The sequence below is a fragment of the Chiloscyllium punctatum genome, chromosome 13 (genome assembly GCF_047496795.1).
Source record: "Chiloscyllium punctatum isolate Juve2018m chromosome 13, sChiPun1.3, whole genome shotgun sequence".
Lineage (NCBI taxonomy): Eukaryota > Metazoa > Chordata > Chondrichthyes > Orectolobiformes > Hemiscylliidae > Chiloscyllium > Chiloscyllium punctatum.
In genome coordinates, this window is record NC_092751.1 from 29,401,138 (window position 1) to 29,402,156 (window position 1,019).

Here is a 1,019-nt window from a genome sequence, read left to right on the forward strand (position 1 = left end):
ATAATAGATAATTGGCCTTGAGAGTCAGCTGTAAATTAGGTTGAACTTTCTCAGCTTGACTTTCAACTGATCCTAAAAAAAAAACTCATCACCTGCAGGTAAATGTATTGCATTGCTTCTTGTTTTGCTTAATTCCACCACCACCACCCCCCACCCCCCACCCCCCGCCTCACTCCCGAACATCCAAATTTCACGATAATTCGACAAATGTTTGGAAACTGATTCGTGTTGGAAGTTGGTGGCTTTTTGTTTCTCGACATATAATTCATTCAATTAGACGTCTTGAAATTACTTCGGATTCTTCACAGTTGAAAATTTACTTTTGATTGAATGCAAAGCTCAAGCTCCATGAAATCCAAATTCTGCAAAGGAATTAATGACTTTTAAAAGAGTCAACGCTGTGAGCAAGATTCGAGCCTGCGCAGGGAGACCCCACTGGATTTCAAATCCAACGCCTTAACCTCTCGGCCATCACAGCTGCATCCAAATTGCCCATTTTCATAGTAAAAGAACTGAGTTCATGAAATACGTAATTTGTTTGAAGAACTAATTGTCAAGACCCAAAGATTTCGCCAAATCCTTTGCAGAGACCCAGACGAACGTTACCTTAGCAGATTGACAGGCTTTCACCGCAAACTAGATCCTGACACAGCTGAAGTTGTGGGAATGATTCTTCGTCGAATTATAGAGTCACGGATGTACAACACACGAAGAGAGGATCATTGTCTCACTGCGTCCGATCGATTTTGACTCAATTGCTCATCATCTGGTGCCAAAGTAGATATGCTGTTGTGTTTTAATATTCATCAGAATATGGTATTAGAAATATTGATGCAAAGTCCATAAACACTAGCTACATTCGTAAAAAAAGTCGGAATTAGAAAGAATGCAGAACCAATTTACAGAAATGGATCCAGCAACTAATCCGTAAGTTCTGACATCAGGTAATGAACTTGTGAGCACAAGAGAGGAAGATTGACCGAAGATTTGGAACTTGAAATCGTCTTGACGGAATTATT

At 39.9% G+C, this 1,019-nt stretch overlaps 1 non-coding gene across 1 annotated transcript; it reads right to left on the reverse strand.

The window, feature by feature from the left end:
* Positions 1-396: 396 nt before the first annotated feature.
* On the reverse strand, positions 397-478 carry trnas-uga (transfer RNA serine (anticodon UGA)). The gene has a single exon. It is a non-coding gene; the product is annotated as a tRNA-Ser (tRNA).
* Positions 479-1,019: the final 541 nt, after the last annotated feature.